This window comes from Ovis aries, chromosome 9 (assembly GCF_016772045.2).
Source record: "Ovis aries strain OAR_USU_Benz2616 breed Rambouillet chromosome 9, ARS-UI_Ramb_v3.0, whole genome shotgun sequence".
Classification (NCBI taxonomy): Eukaryota; Metazoa; Chordata; class Mammalia; order Artiodactyla; family Bovidae; genus Ovis; species Ovis aries.
In genome coordinates, this window is record NC_056062.1 from 75,924,368 (window position 1) to 75,940,723 (window position 16,356).

Sequence of the window (16,356 nt, forward strand, 5' to 3'; positions counted from 1 at the left end):
GGACCACCAGAGAATTCCCTCTTTGTGACAATTTTTAACGGTTGCAGGATAGCTCATAAAATGGATGTTTTACAATAAATGCACTTCATCACTTAACTGTTCCAGTCTATTTTGTGTTGTTATTAAGTTTGTAAAGAATAAAATTATGTCTGTATCTCATTTCCTCTTGGGCATAGAGTTACTTAAGGTGAATTCCTGGGAGAGGAATTACCGGGATCGAGGTCTGTGAATTCGTTTTCCCATCTGTTTTGTGTAAAGAGACAGCCCTGATGTGGAGGGGAGGGACTGTCACGCTGAGTGACTAATGGCTCTCAAGCACTTCTCAGATGCTAGGCTTCATACCCTTTATTTCACTGACTCTTCACAACTACTCTTAAAGTAGATGTGATTATGGCCATTTAAATAAAGAAGATACTGAGTTAAGTACTGATGCTTTGACCTAGCTTGACCAGCAGGTAGATGGCAGGCCAAGGCTGCAGCTCAGAGAGTCTCCCTGATTTCCTGCTGAAGTAACCTGCTACTTATCTTTAGCAAGCAGTTGCGATTCACTCCCTGGGAGGATCAAGTAGGATGGAGGAATTAGCTCATCTGTTTCAGTCTTCACCAGACATCATCACCCTCTCAGTGTCTTTATCGACACTTTCCTTATTTGTCACAATAGCTGCACGAGGACTTGTGGGCCGAGGTGACCCATTTTACAGGCAGGAAAAACTGTTAGGAGCTTAATAGGACTACCAAGGAATTAAAGGTCAGCACCAGAGGAAGTTGGAAAATGATTCTGACTCTTTAATTAAGGCCTCCAATGGCACCTGAAAATCCCATGGACGGAGGAGCCTGGTGGGCTGCAGTCCACTGGGTTGCTAAGAGTTGGACACGGCTGAGCGACTTCACTTTCAGTTTCATGCATTGGAGAAGGAAATGGCAACCCACTCCAGTGTTCTTGCCTGGAGAATCCCAGGGACGGGGGAGCCTGGTGGGCTGCCATCTCTGGGGTCGCACAGAGTCGGACACGACTGACACAACTTAGCAGCAGCAGTAGCCGCCTTCTTCAGTCTCTCATAAAGCGACTGTTGAACTTTCCATTGTTTGTTGTTGTTTTCTATTTTTGTTTTGTGTTATGAATGTGAGGCTTCAGTGGAGGTCTATCCAGAAGGCTCGGGGCTGGGCTTTTGCCCAATATATCCATGTTCTCACTCTGTACTTTTTTCTGCACTCTCTGCCCACCCAAGAGCTCACAAGCCCTTTAAACTGAGGACGCAGCGCCTCCGGCTCCCTTGGCCTGGAGCGTGGACCAGGAGGGAGGCTTGAGAATGTGACAGAGCACACACCGGCTGAACAAAGCGAGAGTCTGGGAGGAGATACAGCGTCGCAGTCCTCACTCGGAGGAGCAGCGTGAACAAAGCAGCTGCGACCCTGCCTAGGAGCCTGCAACGTGGAGTAATGGGGACTCTGAGCTCGACTGAGCAAGCCCCACGCAGGTGGCAGGCCAGAAGAGTCCGGGTGCCCGCTTTGTCCAGGCGGGAATTTGGGCTGCCTGGCCCAGGTCTCGGCCACTCTCAGTCAAAAGCCAGCATTGATGAGGGAGCTGGGTCTGGTTTCATTCCAGAGCTTGTGCCCTGAAACAGCATGAGGCTGAAAGTAGCTCTCCCTTCCCTGGGGAGCTGCTGAGACTGTGCAGAGCTAAGGCTTACCCTTTCTCCCCCTTTCCAACCACGTGGAGCAGAGCTAACCTCAGATCAGGCTGTTGATTGTTCAGGTATTGTCTTCTGCCCAGAGTGACTTTCCCACCTCTGCAGCTGCCATTCTTCCAAGTGCAGCTGAAATCCGCCTTACATTATTGGTTCTGCAGGAACGCATTCTGCTTGCTCGGCGCCCCTCCCAATCTGGCGGTTGCCCTGGTATGAATCATCTCTCTTTCCCCAGGGCTTGCTCAGCACCCTATTGCTGGTAGTTGTTTTTTTTTTTTTTGGGGGGGGCGGCCATGTGGCATGTGGGATCTTAGTTCTCTGACCAGGGACTGAACTCACACTTCCTTGCAGTAGGAGCGCACAGCCTGAAACACTGGACCACCAGAGACATCTCGATCACTCTTACAATTTCTACCCGGCAGGGCTGTCTTGCTGCCCCACTGGCCGACCCCCAGCTCTGGAGCTTCTTCTCTCTCTCTTGATTCTGAGCTTCTCCCTCCCAGTCTCTGGCTCAGCAAGCTCATTCTCACCTCCTGGTTCTTAATATTTAACCAAGATTTTATTGTTATTTTTCTCATCATCTCCCTATAACAAGGGAGGCCAGTCTTGGCATTGACTTTGGGAAACATTGCTCTATTTGTTAACACCAGCCTGGAGGGCTGGCTCAGATTCTGATTGCTCCCTTGACTCACAGTTTGATTTTTGACCTTGTTATCCCAGGACAGACCCAAGCTATGCCTATCCATGCATAAATCCTCTACAGCAAGAGCTGTCTTATGTATATATTAGTGGTAAGTGGCTTTTGCTATAGATAAAATTACTTTATAGCAAAGGAGGTTTAGTTGTGATGGTGGAGGGAGCTGCGTGCTGAGAATAGATTCCTCTGATATTCTGGAAAATGGCCCTTTTGCAGAGAGGATTGAGAGAATGGGGTTCAGTTCTGTGGGTCCCCTATAATTCTAGAGACTTGTCAAGAGAGGACCACACAGGCTTTTGACCTCCTAGCATCTCTCAAGTGCTGACATGTTTTCCTTCTGAAGCTCTCCCCTGCCTCAGTTCTCTTCCTAATTTTGCATTTCTGCTCAGTCTCCCTTGCTGGGGCCTCTTTTTTTCCCACTTCTTAACTGTGGATGTTCCCTAGAGCCCCCTTTTCTTCTTCTCTCCACTGACCCACTCTGATCTCAATCGATCCATCATGTCAGTTGAACTTCCACATGTTTGTTGAGGATTCTCAAATGCACCTCCAGCTTAGCTGGCTTCTGGAGCCACAGACCTGTAGATGATCAGCTGTGTCCTGTCCCTTCTCTCCTTTTCCCCTTGGGACACAAACGGGCCCAAACAATCTACTCCTCAGTCCTTAGAGATGGGCTGTGGGAGCTGAGGATGGAATGAAGCATTGGCTCACGCATCTGCTCGTCCATTCCCCAAACACCATGCTCCTGCTGGATGCCGAGCACTGGGTTAGGCACCAGGGAACCAAAGAGGAGTAACACACGGGGCCCGCTATCAACAGCCCAGATCTGTCCAGCATACAGAAAGAGAACAAATACACAATACGGTAGACACAGTACTCTGCATATATAAACAAAGTGGAATGGGCAGCAGAGGTGGGAATGACTAATTCTGCCGGTGGAAGATGTCAAGGGCAGGGCTCCTGGAGGTCTCTTCTATGCATGTGAGCATTCAAGCACTTAGAGACAAGTGTGCCAGTTGCTCAGTTGTGTCCGACTCTTTGGAACCCCATGGACTGTAGCCCACCAGGCTCCTCTATCCATGGGATTCTCCAGGCAAGAATACTGGAGTGAGCAGCTATTCCCTTCTCCAGGGGATCTTCCTGACCCAGGCATCGAACCCAGGTCTCCTGCATTGCAGGCAGATTCTTTAGCATCTGAGCTGCTAGGGAAGCCCCCACTTATAGACAGGTGCTTAGTAAATGTTTAGCACCTGTGATGGGATGGGAAGCAATAGCTGGTGCTGGAACTTCCCTGGGGGTCCAATGGCTAAGACTCTAAGCTCCCATTGCAGTGGGTCTGGGTTCTATCCCTGGACAGGGAATTGGTTCCCACATGCCACAACTAATGATCCTACATTCTGCAACAAGGATCAAAGATCTGCATGCCACAGCTGAGACCCATCACAGGCAAATAAATAAATATTTTTTAAAATAGCCAGTGCAAAGAACGGTGGAGCAGGAAGAACGAAGGTCAATACTGATGTTGTGGAGCAACCGTCCTGACCCTGAAATCCATTCATTCTCTTTTCACATGACAGAAAAGTGGCCCACCTCCTCTCTCTTTAAAGTCCCTGTAACCATTTACCTTGCTATCAAACAAAATTCTTACCTAATATGGAAAAGAATCTTTGAGGTCAACTAGTTTGTATAGAGCAGAACTCTTCCCTGATGGCCTAGACGGTATGGTAAAGAATCTGCCTGCAATGCAGGACACCTGGGTTCCATCCCTGGGTAGGAGAGATCACTAAGAAGGAAATGGCTGCCCACTCCAGTATTCTTGCCTGGAGAATTCCATGGACAAAGGAGCCTGGTGGGCTACAGTGCATGGGGTTGCAAAGAGTCGGACATGACTGAGCAACTATATCTTATGCCTCCTGGTAAACCTAAAGTTGGAGTTGAGGCTGGGCCCCTCCATCAGCCTTCCTACCCTGTAGGAAGTGCCCCTGATGCACTTCGACTGACCCCTAAGACTCCAAGCTGCAAACCACCATGTTCCCTCTTTTTTTTTTCTTTTATGGTTGAGGAAATAAAAGCCCTGAGAAATCCAGTAATTTGCCCAAGGTCACACAACTAGATTGTGCTAAAGCCAAAACTAGATTAACATGTTAGTACTCTGCCCACTGATTTGCTTTAGTTTTTTTTTTTTTTTTTTCCCCTTTATAACTCTGACTTGGGGAGCTTGGAAGAGATAAAGCAAAAATGTTAATGAAAAATGGAAGGGTAGATGCTGAAACATAGGAAGTAAAAAGAGGGGGAAAAGGAGGAGTAAGAAAGAGAAAGGAGAAAAGCGTGGGTCTGAGTATTGAGACTGTTCCTCTAACTGGCTGTTTGTCCCATTTTACTTGGGGAGGCTGAGAAATCTTGATCCCCTAATACTGCCTTGTCACTGCTGTGGTAGATTTTCTTTCCTAGTGTAAAAACATTACAGTAATCAATCAATCGGCCTGCAGCTTCCACAGAGCACACGTGTGCTCAGCGCTGTATAACATGCTATGTAGACATGAAGGAATGGCAGAGATGGCCCTGCCCAGGATAGACTGCTCTGCGGAGTTTTGCCCAAGTTCAATGTCCCCTTAACTTTCCCTTAACTTCACACATTCACAGAAAGCCGGCTCCTTACAGAAATGCTTCATCAAGGGATTTCCCTGGTGGTCCAATGGTTGAGAATCTGCCTTCCAATGCAGGAGACTCTGGTTCGATTCCTGGTCAGGGAACTAAGAGCCCACACGTCGCAGGGCAACTAAGCCTGCATGCTGCAACTACTGGAGCTTGTGTTCTGCAACAAGAGAAACTCGAGCACCACAGCTAGAGAAGCCTGTGCACTGCAACAAAGACACAGAGCAGCCAAAAGAAAATTAAAAACAATATATATATGTATTCAAATAAGTGAATGTTTAGTCAACATGGTTGTGCACGCTGGGCCCCGTTGATTGGACCAGAGATGTCCATTTGATATACATAGAACCAATCAGAGCCCCTTCACAGTGAATGTGGGGGTTGCTCACTCACTCAGTCAGTTGTGTCCCACTCTGCGACCCCATGGACTGCAGCACGCCAGGCTTCCCTGTCCTTCACCATCTCTCAGAGCTTGCTCGAACTCCAGTCTATTGAGTTGGTGATGCCAGTGTGGAGGTAAGGAGAAGTAAAAGAGAGAGAGAGAGAACAGAGAAGGAAGAAGAGGAGGGAAAGAAGAGAAGGGGGAAATGAAGAAAGGTAGGAGACAAGAAGCAGCAAGAGAGATGGCCAGGGGACTTCGCTGGTGGTCCAGCAGCTAAGACTCCATGCTCCCAAGGCAGGGAGGTCGGGTTCAATCCTTGGTCAGGGAGCTAGATCCTGTATGCCTTAAGACCCAGTGTAGCCAAATAAATAATTTTAAAAGAAAGACAGATGCCCAGATTAAGAGACATGCAGCACAAGCCAGAGGAAACAAATACACTGGATGAGAAGGAGGTAATGGATACTTACAGAGAACCAGAGAAACAGATCATCCGCGATGTTCCAGACAGCAGATTCCAAATCTTGCTCCGGGACAGGATGAGAGAGTTGGCAGCTAGCAGCACTCGGCCAGGAGGTGACAGCTCCTTTGGACTTCAAGAACTGCAGGTGAGACCTGGATGGATTTGACCTGCCTTGGCTTATCCCCTGCAGGGATTCAAACACGTCACATCACAGTGGGAATGACAGCTTCTGCTTTTAATCTGAAAGTCAGAGCCACCATGAGGCCGAGGACTGGCATGAAGAAGAGTCAGCGGTGCCCCTGGAGATAGTCCTGCCCAAGCAGCAGTGCACACTTTCAGAGGCAGAGGCTGTGGTCAAGACTGGCTGCTCCAGAATTCCCGTGGGAGCTGGAATACGGTAAGAAGGCCATCACTAAGGGACTTTTTTAATGCTGCATTTGCAGGGTACACTCGTTGTTTTCGCTTAGATTGCTTGTTTTGGGGTGACTTGGGCAAGAGGGGACTGATTCTTCCAACTACCCCTTGGCACTGTAACTGGTTATATCACTGGGCTATTGCCACATAACGTTGTGTAACAAACCACTGCAAACCTCAGGGCTTCCCAGGCCAGCACTTGTTGTCATGCTCACCAGGCTGCGGGGCTCCTGTGAGTCACATGCCTGCACGAGCTCCGGCTAGGGTGGGCTGAGCTCCTTGGCGACAGTTGGATTTTGGTCTGTGCGTTCACCCTGCGGCCCAGGCCGAAGGGAAGCTGCTATCCAGGGAAAGCTCTGTTCATGGCTACGACAGAGGAGCAGGAGGCCAGTCTCACTGTCTGGGTCTGCGTGACATCTGTTCACAACCCACTGACCACAGCGTCTCACAGCTGAGCCCAAAGTCAAGGGACAGGGAAATGGGTGCTTAGCACGGAGATGGAAGGAGTGAATAGTCTCGAACAACCAGCCATCTCAGTTCAGTTACTCAGTCATGTGACTTTTTGCCACCCCATGGACTGCAGCACACCAGGCCTCCCTGTCTATCACCAGCTCCCAGAGTTTACTCAAAATCGTGTCCATTGAGTCAGTGATGCCATCCAACCATCCCATCTTCTGTTGTCCCATTCCCCTCTTGCCTTCAATCTTTCCCAGCATCAGGGTCTTTTCCAATGAGTTAGTTCTTCTTATCAGTTGGCCAAAGTATTGGAGTTTCAGCTTCAGTATCAATCCTTCCAATGAATATTTAGGACTTATTTCCTTTAGGATGGACTGGTTGGATCTCCTTGCAGTCTAAGGGACTCTCAAGAGCCTTCTCCAGCACCACAGTTCAAAAGCGTCAGTTTTTCCCTCACCACCCTTCACCACCAGCCATCTAATCTACTGCCTAAAGTTCATGAACATTGTCCTTCCCTGATACCTGCCTAAGAGCAGCCTGGGGACTCCAGCTCCATCTATCCTACCTACACTCCCCCGGACCCCAGGGTCCAAACAGTGTCTTCTCAGGCCACCTTCTGTTTCCTCCAAGGCAATCTCTTTTAGCACAAACTGTCACCTACATATGATTGCTCAGGCAGCTGAGCTGGTTCTGACAAAACTATCTTTTCAAGCAAGCCTTGCAGGGTACCTCACGCCCCTCACTACAGGGCCTCCCAATGATCGTGACTGGAATGGATGACTCCTGACCTCTGGTGCCACTGTCTCTCCAGAGTGATGATTATAATTCACAGTTTTATAATTTGGATTTGTTTATTATCTAGGTCTTCTTTTCCAGACCATAACTTTTTTTTAAAGACTTTTTATTGGTTGTTTTTGTTGTTGTTGTTGCATTTTGTCTTAGCTGTGGCACTTGGGATCTTTGATCTTTGTCACAACATGTGGAATCTTTAGTTGCAGCATGCTTAGCGTCTTAGTCACAGGACTACCAGGGAAGACCCTAGACTATAGTTTAAAAAAATTTTTTCCCCTAGAATTTAGTTGATTTGCAATCTTATGTCAAGTGGCAGGTGTATAGCAAAGTGAATCGGTTATACACAGACATACGTCCACTCTTTTTTAGATTCTTTTCCCATAGAAGCCATTAAAGAGTACTGAGTAGCATTCCCTCTTCTAACAGTAGGTTCTTATTAGTTACCTATTTTATGTAGACATGTTTGCTCAGTCGTGTCTGACTCTTCTCGAGTGCATGGACTGTAGCCCTTCAGGCTCCCCTGACCATGGGATTCTCCAGGCAAGAATACTGGCGTGGGTTGCCATTTCCTCCTCCAGGGGATCTTCCTGACCCAGGGATCGAACCCACATCCCTCATGTCTCCTGTCATTCCTCATTCATCTATTTCTTTCCACTAATATTTTCAGTAAAACTAGGTTAGAGTAAATTTCACACCAGCCTAGAAGAAGAAACTGGGCTAACTTGCAAGTCTGGATTCTCCCACCATCAGTGCCAGACTAGTGTGTACGTGTCAATCCCAATCTTTCAATTATTCCTCCCCCACTGATCCCCTGGGAGCCGTAGGTGTGTTTTCTAACCTGTGACTTTTCTTCTGTTTTGTAAATAAGTGCGTTTGTACCCTTTTTTAAGATTCCATCAATACGTGATATCATATATACTAATATTTGTCTTTCTGTGTCTAACCGACCTCACTAAGTATGATAATCTCTAGGTCCATGTATGTTGTTGAAGTGGCATTATTCTTTCTTTCGTGACTGAGTAATATTCCATTGCACTTATGTACCGATCTTCTATATCCATTCCCAGATTATAAACTTGGCAAAGGCAAAAGCCCATGTCTGTTTTACTCACCACTAGTGGTCTCACTGCCAGCCGTAAATAGACACGCAAAAAATACTTGTTAAAGACAAGGGTGATGGGATTAACAGATAGATACTCTATATAAAACAGATAAAAGACAAGGTCCTATTGTATAGCACAGGGAATAATGTTCAATAGCTTGCACTAACCTATAATGGAAAAGAATTTGAAAAAGAATATATATGAATACATTGCTGTACACCAGAAACTAACACAACATTGCAAATCTGCTATCCTTCAATAAATAGACAATAGAAAAAGGAATGAAAGGAAAGAAATGAGTAAATAGGCTCCATAGTGACAGCTTCTATTGTCCTTGGAGTCCAGGTTTTCAACATTTCTGCAAATGCTGGCCACATGCCTCATTGTAGTTCCTTTGAAAGCCCCTCCTTTCCTTCCCCTACTACTTCATCCAGTGAAGGCAGCTGGGTCTGGATGGTGGTTGCAGAGCCTCCCCGACTGCTCCCTGGGGCCCCGCCCACCTGCCTGGACAGGTCACCTTTGCTCCAGTCTTTGCCCTCTATAGGGCTCCTGGCCTGGCGACAATCACAGTGTCCTGCGAGGCTGGGCACTAAACATGTCGGCTTTCACAGACTTTCTCTCTTTCCCTCTCCTCCTCTTTTTGGAGTTCAGTAAAATAATCTAATGGTGGAGGGGCTGGGGAGAAGATTCCCTTCAGGGGACCTCTCAAATCAAGAACTTGTAAGCCCAGAGCAGAGTTCTCTTTGGATCTGGGACTTACCTATGGGACCTGAGGCCAATGGCAGAGGGGAAATCAGAATGTATGGTGGCCCTTCCCAAAGGCTTTACAACTGGACAGACTTGAGTTCAAATCTCATTTCTACTATTTCCTGACCGCAAGGCTGAGGCAAGCTGCTCTGCTCCTTGGTCCTTGTTTTGTAAGGCTTGATGTTGCCTCCCAGCAGGGCACTTGTGAAAACTAATGAAAGAGTCTCTTTCAAGTGCCCAGCACAGTGCCTGCCAACCATCAAGCCCTTGAAGAAGGCATCTTTCCTCATCCCTGCCATTAGTCGCTCATCTGTTTCTTTCTGCTAACATTTTCAATAAAACCAGGTTAGAGTCAATTTCACACAAGCCTGGCAGAAGAAACTGGGGTTAACATGCAAGGTCTGGGTTTGGGAGGAAAGGAAAGAATAACCTCAACTTTTTATTTCCCAATCTTATTAGACTATGTGTCTGATGAAGCCTATGAAGTATAGATTTAATTATTTAAAATATCTTCTCATCTTTTGTAAAGTTTCCATGAAAATTCAATATTTGAATTTCATAAAAAGCAAAATTAGGGGACACTGACGCTTGTTGCAGGGTGTTGAGTGATGCCAAGGATGCATTGATAGAGATGATCCTAGGGAATGCGGGCAGGGATAGCAGGCACATCTCAAAGTCCCCATATATCAGCAGTGACAGCCACCAGGGTGCACTTCAAAACTGAGTATGATGGGTGTTTCTATATGGATGTGTTCTGGAAGACTCAGTCAGCTGGCAGAGTTAGAGTCATGTCAGAAAGCTCCTTCAACATCCCATAATAGCACTCCCTCTCTCTCCCCATCCAGATGGCTACACCCTCGGGGCGTCAGGGACTGGTCTCAGATTCAAGTCCAGCCTGGATCTCTCTCCAGAAACTCAAGCCTGTGATGGGCCACCAGCTGTGCTGGAGACCAGAGTTCAATCCCTGGGTGGGGAAGATTGCCCTGAAGAAGAGAATGATTACTCACTTCAATATTCTTGCTTGGAGAATTCTGTGGACAGAGGAGCCTGGTGGGAGTCCATGGGGTGGCAAAGAGTCATACACGCTTACATGCCCAGATGTACCTTAAGCCCCTAACACCCAACACCTTGAAAGCAGTTGTCATCACCCCAGTCTTGCCTTCCTCCCCAGTTTCCTCCATCTCAGTCTTGGGCATCACCATCCACCCAGCCATACAAGCGGGAATACAGCTGGCCCTTCTGTCTCTCACTTCCATGTTTAATCAGTCCATTCATTCATCCACAAGCTGCACTGGTCACCAGCTGCACTAGGCACCTGGATTCCAGAGGTCAATACAACAAGCTCTTCAGCTTCTGGAGCCTTACCACCCATGTGTGTCTTTCTTTTACCCTCTGCACCCTGCCCTTCCTGTCATGCCCTGGCTCAGCCTCTGCCACACGTTGGCTGCAGCTCCAGGCTCCTCATCTCCCAGCCACCGCCCCATCCTCCTGACGTCATCCTCATATCCCGATCAGTTTTCACTCCAAAATGCACATCTGTGTCTCTCCCTGGCTAAAGGCCTTTCCATTTCCCTCTACCCAGGACTCCACAGGGTGACTTAAAAGAAATAAATTAAACCGATGAAATGAAATGAAACAAAATATACGTTACACAGAATAATATTGGAGCTGCCAACTTTCTCTTTTGCCAAATAAGTCATTCGAAAGCAGTAATCATTTAATGATCGCTATCTTTTCATGAAAGAAAGGTCATTGTAACCAAAGAATTTAAAAAAAAAAAAAGAAGAAGAGGAAGAAGACTATATTTTAGGGGGATGGAGAAGTCCTAAAGGAAACAGATGTCCGTGTTCTTCTCATTTCAGTAGGACCTGTGAAAACTCCATTCATGGCAGACTGGGAACCGTGGGCCTGTGGATGGACCTGACCTTCCGGCCCTGACCTCTTCCACCGACCACTCCTCCCACCTCCCACCCAGCCCATCTGGAACCAGGGGCTCTTACACTTCTCCCGCAGACCTTGCTCTCCCTGCCCACTGCCTTATTCTCTCTCTTCCATTTGCCTGGAATGCCCATGCTGCTTTACTCTACCGGGCAGCTCTCACTTGTCCCCAAGGTCCAGCCTAGGCATGATCTCACCCAGGAAATGCTGGGCTGTGAAACCTTCCTGCCCTGTGCCCCCGCCCCCACTTCCACAAAGGCTCTAGGTTCCATGCGTGCGTGCATGCTAAGTTGCTTCAGTCGTGTCCAACTCTCTGTGACCCCATTGACTGTAGCCCGCAAGGCTCCTCTGTCCATGGGATTCTCTAGGCAAGAATGCTGGAGTGTGTTGCCATGCCCTTCTCCAGGGGATCTTCCCAACCCAAGGACTAAACCTGGGTCTCTTATGTCTCCTCCCTGGAAAATCTCTTTTTAGCTCTTACTGTATTGCACTGGCCCAACGTCCTTTATTTATAGCCCAAATTGCCTCCCCTCATCCCCAGGGTAGTAGTGTCTGCAAAGTCACCCCAGTCAACTGGACTTCAGAAGTACTTGAGCCTCAGCAGCTGAGTCCGCTCTCCCAGGTCTCCTGACTCTGGATCCTTACCACAGCCTCCTTGTCTATTTTAGACTCACAAGTTCAACTCCTGGCCCAGCGTTTCTGAGCCTATCTGGGTGCTGCCGGTCCCACACTCAGCCGGCATCCAGCCTCCCTGCTGCCTGTGGGATCCTCAGAGCAGCTCTTTTCTCTCCTTCCCAAAGGTAACAGTAGAATTCCGGACTTTTAGTGGTTTCAGGAAGAGAAGGACTAGACTGCAGTCAAGCACCATATGAGCTTCCCTTGTGGTTCAAATGGTATAGAATCTGCCTGCGAGGCAGGAGACCTGGGTTGAGCCCCTGGGTTGGAAAGATCCCCTGGAAGGGTATGGCTCCCCACTCCAGTATCCATGGAGAATCCCATGGACGGAGGAGCCTGGCGGGCTACAGTTCATGGGGTCCCAAAGAGTCCGACACAGCTGAGGGACTAACACTTTGATGCTTTCACTTTGAAGCATCATGTAGGCAGCCACTTAAAAGTATGTATGAAATAGCAGTGTTCCATAATTCTACCAACTATTCCTTGGCTTCAGCTATAGCCCACAGAGAGCTCCCTTAGATATCTGCCCTGAGACAGGGCTTATCTTACCCTGAGGCATATCAGTATTTGCACATACTCTCTTCATCCACCAGGCATCGCCCCCCCTCCCCCTCATTCCCATCCTGTCCCTGTGTTTGAGTCTGGGTTACCTCCCCTCACTAAGACCTGGGTTTGTCTTTGGATATCCAGGCCTCATGAATGAATAAAACAGTGCTGCCTCCACAGATCCACCCGCCTTGGCAGCGCACATGAGCAGCAGGTGCTCTGAAACCAGCTTCCTGCATCCCCAGGCAGGGGCAAGCGCCTTGTGCAGCCAGACTCTGTGAATGGAGTGGGGGTGGTCCAGAAAGCAAGCCCCTGGGGGTTGGGGGTTGATTTATTTGTTTGGGTAAGTGATTTTTTTTTTTTCTTAGCAATTTGTCAATACAACTTCTCTGCTAAACAGGAGCTTCTGGGGACAGGGACTTATTTATCTTTATCTCTTCAAGATGAAGCATTCAGTAAATGTTTGCTGAACAAATTAAAGAGCTCATGAGTGGAACTAGCTGAGCTTAACAAATAGTGAGCGTGCAAGAAATATTTGTTAAAGAATTGAGTGAATCAATGGCTTGATGAATACATTCTAAATTGCTGTAGCCTTGGGCTTCCTAGGAGGCTCCCTGGCATAGAATCCAACTGCCAAAGCAGAGGACACAGGTTCCATCCCTGGGTTGGGAAGACCCCCCCAGAGTAGGAAATGGCAACCCACTGCAGTATTTTTGCCTGGGAAATCCCATGGAAAGAGGAGCCTGGCGAGCAACAGTCCATGGAGTTCCCAGAGTCAGACACATCTGAGCATGTAGGCTTACTCCACTTCCTTCTTAGCTGATTCATCTTTCCGTTTCTGACTCAGGCAGTTCCCCTGACCCCAACGTTCAGCTTGGCTTGACCTTGGGCTGCATACAGTCTAGTGGTTAAGGATCCAGCCGCTGCAATCAGGTAGATGAAGGTTTAAATATCTGTCAGTTAGGAATTCTGCATGACCTTAGGCAGAGCACACAGTTTAAATCTGAGTTTCCTCCTTTTAACATTCAGAATGATAACAGTACTGACTCAGAAGGTTTGAGGAAGGATCAATGGGGATAATCCACCTACGGAGCTTAGCATAACACCTTAATGCCTAGCACAGAGCAAGCACTCAATAAATGTGGGGGTTGGTTTCTATTAATCATTGCCACCATCTCCTCCTTTTCATTATCATCTATCTAGGAGTCTGGGCTCATTGAGAAGGCTCTAAGCCCCTTTCCTAGGACAAAGGTTCAACCTCTCTGCAGATTACAATTACCCCTTTGCCAGGTACAGCGGCAAGATAGAGATGCTCTGATTACTCTAAGTGGGTGGTCTTTAAGCCTGGTTTGGAGAGTGGGTGGTTTGTTATAACAACCTAATCCATTTTTTCTCTTTTAACAAAACTGTCCAAGAAATGCCAACGCATGATGGTATCAAAGAAAAGTGTTTATGAATGCATCTTCTAGAGTCATTCTCCTCAGTTGAAATTCTGACTCTTTCAGTTACTAGCAAGTGAGACTGTGCAAATTATCTGACTAAGCTTCAATTTTTTGCATCTTCAAAATGGACATAATAATGATATACATATGACAAAATAGTTGCATGAGCTAATGAATATAACAGAGGCACCTACTGTGTACCCAGAGGTTGCTGCTGCTGCTAAGTTGCTTCAGTCGTGTCCGACTCTGTGTGACCCCATAGATGGCAGCCCACCAGGCTCCCCCGTCCCTGGGATTCTCCAGGCAAGAACACTGGAGTGGGTTGCCATTTCCTTCTCCAATGCATGAAACTGAAAGTGAAGTCGCTCAGTCGTGTCCAACTCTTTGCGACCCCATGGACTGCAGCCTACCAGGCTCCTCCACCCATGGGATTTTCCAGGCAAGAGTACTGGAGTGGGGTGCCATTGCCTTCTCCAAAGTTAGCAGTTATTATATGAGGGTCTGATGGTAGAAGAAAGGATAAATCAACTTTCAACCATGGTTCAGGCATCTCCCCTGGAACCGTGATTCAAAACTCCAGACCTGACTAGTTACACTGTTCTGATTGTATATCTGTCTAGACTGGTGCCACCCTGCCCAGGAACATTCCAGAGTGCCTCAACACGTCCTTTTTCCTTGACTTTATAAGCTGTATTTATAGATAGGAAGGGAATCTCAGTTATGCAGGCCCTGCCTGTGTTGTGGTCAGTTTAACTGGACTCACTCTGAGAAGGATGTATCTGCCTTTTATTAGTTGATCAAAAACAGAAACAATCATGTGGTCCAGGATGGACCCTGAGCCCTTTTCAAGGTCAGTAATTACATGTTCTGAATCAGTTTGAAATTCAACTGCTTTGATCTAAAAAATATTGTAGCTTTCTTCGTGTCATTTTTGCAGACATATTTTTTCCCAGTTATATAAAGACCACAGATGACTCATGTCATTCCTATATCCAAAAGGAACTAGATTATGGAGTGAGAGATATGTGAAATCAAAACAGCAATTATAAACACCACACCAGGATTCTCTCCAGGACAAAGAGAAGATAATTTTCAAAATCAGGGAAAATAAATAGATATAAGCACTATTTCTTAGACTTTCAGTCCAAATAGTCAAAGTGGTAAGATACAACTCTAATTGAGTCAATGGATCCTTGATTAGCTGAGATTCTTTGGGAATGGCATGTTTTGGTTAGTTGGATTTTCACCACCTTGTAAGGAGTTTTTCCTAGAACATAGTTATATCCTTCTCTTCCTCCTTTACTCCTTTCTCCCTCCTATATTTTCTCTTTCTTTTCTTAAAAATGAATAGAATTTAATCTTTCATATATTCTGGACAATCATTCTAAACACGAAATTTCACTGTTCAGTCTTGAAATAAGGAAATTGGCTTGATTAATTCTCTGGGAAAATTGAACAGCAAAGAAGACCATGGTTATTTGACAAAGCCCTAGTCTTTCTCTGTGACATAGTCTTCGTTTATTTTCTTTATGACCTGTAATAATATCTGAAAATAAACAAGTCACTTTTATGTGTTTCCTATCAGCCTGGCCCTCTCAAATGTAATCGCCATGGGCATGGATCCCTTCTAGTTCTTAACAGAACCTTCAGCATCTAGAGGTGCCTGGTACGAGACAGCCACTTTGTAAATGTTTGTTCGAATAATGAATATCTCAGTTTCTTATTCTTCACCTATCACCAAATACTGAAGTCTAAACATTTCCTGGTTCAATGATGCCTGGCCAAAATGCCATCACAAGAAGTCTTTGCTTTTTACCGCATAATATTCCAGAAAACTGTATCATAAAGTTGATGGATACAAATATTTTCTGAGAAGGAAGGTAATCTTTTGAGGTAAAGGGATTCAATTGGAGAATATCTTAAAAGAACTCATATGCAGACCCAAAATGATAGTTAAAGGACCAAAAGTTCTCTAAACCATCATCAACACTAAAATGAGCTACAACATTAAAATGAGCTGCTGGATCACTGGCCTTTATTTGTGCTGCTGAGCTGCCTGCAGGTTCAGCCATGGTATGTCAGGGACTTCTTTGAAGAGCAGGAGGAGAGTCCCAAGAATGGGCCCCCCGTTCCTCAATGATCCCTCTCCCTTCAACCTTCTGGTTTCACTTAAAGACTTCTGAAATTAAGGAAGGCTTGAAAACCAGAGTTTTGGCTCTAGATTACCCCATACCTCACTATACTCCACAGTGCCCCAACTCAGTTCTTTCATTTTATTTTTTTGGCTGTGCGATGTGGTTTGTGGGATCCTAGTTTCCTGATCAGGGCTTGAACCCAGGCCCCCGCAGTGAGAGCACTGAATCC

General features: G+C 46.7%; 2 long non-coding RNA genes across 2 annotated transcripts in view; one reads left to right on the plus strand and one right to left on the minus strand.

Moving 5' to 3' along the window:
* Positions 1-6,386, minus strand: part of LOC121820355 (uncharacterized) — a 27,456-nt gene extending 21,070 nt beyond the window's left edge. The window contains exon 1 of the long non-coding RNA XR_006060866.1: positions 5,887-6,386. This is a non-coding gene — a long non-coding RNA (uncharacterized LOC121820355). The remainder of the gene's footprint in view (positions 1-5,886) is intronic.
* Positions 5,425-15,571, plus strand: LOC121820356 (uncharacterized). Its single transcript, XR_006060868.2, has 3 exons — positions 5,425-5,553; positions 6,070-6,276; positions 10,237-15,571. It is a non-coding gene; the product is annotated as an uncharacterized LOC121820356 (long non-coding RNA).
* The last annotated feature ends 785 nt before the right edge of the window (positions 15,572-16,356 follow it).